Source organism: Gavialis gangeticus, unplaced genomic scaffold, assembly GCF_001723915.1.
Source record: "Gavialis gangeticus isolate Ggan-Ray unplaced genomic scaffold, GavGan_comp1, whole genome shotgun sequence".
NCBI classification, from domain to species: Eukaryota; Metazoa; Chordata; order Crocodylia; family Gavialidae; genus Gavialis; species Gavialis gangeticus.
Window position 1 is genome coordinate 39,039,064 of NW_017729006.1, and position 2,157 is coordinate 39,041,220.

The following is a 2,157-nucleotide window of genomic DNA, read 5'->3' on the forward strand; positions in this document are numbered from 1 at the left end:
GTGCACCTCCTGGATTAAGTGAAGGTCCTGTATCTCAGCCAGGAACCTTCTGGAACGGTCCGTCCTGGCTGACTGTTCCTCCCAGCAGATGTCCAGGTAATTAAAATCACCCATGACAACTACATCCCTTGCCTTAAGTGCCTCTGCAAGCTGACCTGAAAATTCCCGGTCCAGCTCCTCCCCTTGGTTGGGGGTTCTGTAGTAGACCCCCACCGTCAAATCGCTGTCCCCACGGCCCCCTTTGCATTGTCCCAATCTTACGAGTACTTACCCAGAGAGGACATGCATCACACATGTGACTAAAATCATATCATAGCCCGTTGTATATGTCTAGCTGAACCCTACAGTGCAGACATCCACATCTTCAAGGAACTAAGGTCCTGAAAAGTAATGAAGATCTGTTTGTAGGGTGGTGGGATGCCAGACTGGGTCATACTATATTCAGATGGTGGTAAGAAATCAGAAGCAGATAAAAATCCCCTTCATTCTGCTGGTCACCCAAGTCAATGTGGACACAAAAGAAGACTGTAATTCTGGCAGTGGAAATATTCCTTTTGATATATTATTGAGAATTGATGTAAAACTCTCCCCCAAGCCCTCTGGAGCCTTCTCTGCGTGATTTGGTGCGTGCAAAGGAATGAGCACATTGAGGTTCTGCACATTTTGCTTCCCTTCTGACTGGGTACATTTACACATGTGCCCAATTGTTTAGTTGTTACTGCACAGTCATTTAATACTTGCTAAAGCTTTAGCAAGTACTAAATGACTGCACAGTAACTGCTGGTACTGTGCAGTCTCAGCACAACACAGTTCATTTCCTACTCTACTTTGCAGTAGCCCTTGCTACCTCACAGTAGCAGCAGTGTCACAGCTCATGACTGCTGATGCTACGTTGCTGTAACAATGAGCTATGTTGCTGTAATTTGTTGCTACAGTGACATAACATCTCATGTAGATGCTCCCACTGTGAATTTCACTAGCTCTGAGGCTGGGCTAAAGAGGATCCCTGACAGCATACACCTGCTGAGTCCAAATTAACCAGGAATCAAGGAGATTGATCTTCTGAAGGAGTACAGAGTACAGGTCACTGAGATCCATGTTGTTTGAAAGTATTTATCCATGAGGGACAAAACCCCACAAAAATCTGGTAAATTCTGGGAAGGTTTCTTTACAGGGCGTTTCATCTAAAAGAACGCATCTGTGCTATCTATTGAAAAAGAATGATTAAATCCCATGACTGGGAAGAGATAAATGACATGGAGGCCATGATGGGGGAGTCAGTCTCTTATCCAGTTGTCATGTCAGAAGGATTTTTAGTTGGGTGTAGGTGGGGTTTTAAAGTCTGTAGTTGACATGAATCTGCATAGCACTGCTTCTCCTACCTAAATAGTTTTAAAGAGCTTTTTATTGCAAAATTAGACACGTGTGTGTGTATTAAATAGCACAGCTTGTGACTTTTGACATTTTTCATGTGAATTTGTGTGACATTTTTCTTTTTTCCAAGACTAGTCTTTGCCTTTTTCTGTAATTTACCATGACAGATCTCTAGCCCTATCTGTCACCTTTGATTTAAACCAAAACTGAAACTGAACAAATGAATGAGAGTGGTATAATCACTTCTTTGAATGTCATAATCTGAAGTTTCAAGTTTGTAATTGCAGTCTACTAAACTTTCTCATTTTCTAATGCCATCATGTACCATTCTTAAAACCAAAAGTGTCCCAGAATGCTGTCTTTTAAATGGTGCATTGCTGATATAGTATAAACGATTTTTATATCACCATGACTATTGTGAAGTTTTTCATAGATTCATAGATTCATAGATTAAGGGTCGGAAGGGACCTAGTAGATCTTCTAGCCTGACCCCCTGCCAGGGCGGAAGAACAACAAAAATTTGATTCACTGCATCTTTTAAAAGGGCTTCTTTCATTAGCGTTTATCATTTCAATACATTGTTAAAGATAAAAAAGGACTTTTTGTTATCCTTAATCTTGGATGCTAGTCTGAGCTCTATGTCCGCCTTGGCCTTCCTAACAGCTCGCCTACAGGCCTGAGCAGAGGAGGTATACTCCTCTTTGGAGATTTCACCCCCCTTCCACCGGGCGTACGCCGCCTTTTTGGCAAGCAGGCAGTCCCGGACGCCCTTGGTGAGCCAGG

The 2,157-nt window shown here is 42.7% G+C and overlaps 1 protein-coding gene across 1 annotated transcript in view; it reads left to right on the plus strand.

The window, feature by feature from the left end:
• Nucleotides 1-2,157, plus strand: part of CNTNAP2 (contactin associated protein-like 2) — a 1,521,099-nt gene that overhangs the window by 881,231 nt on the left and 637,711 nt on the right. The window lies entirely within an intron of this gene.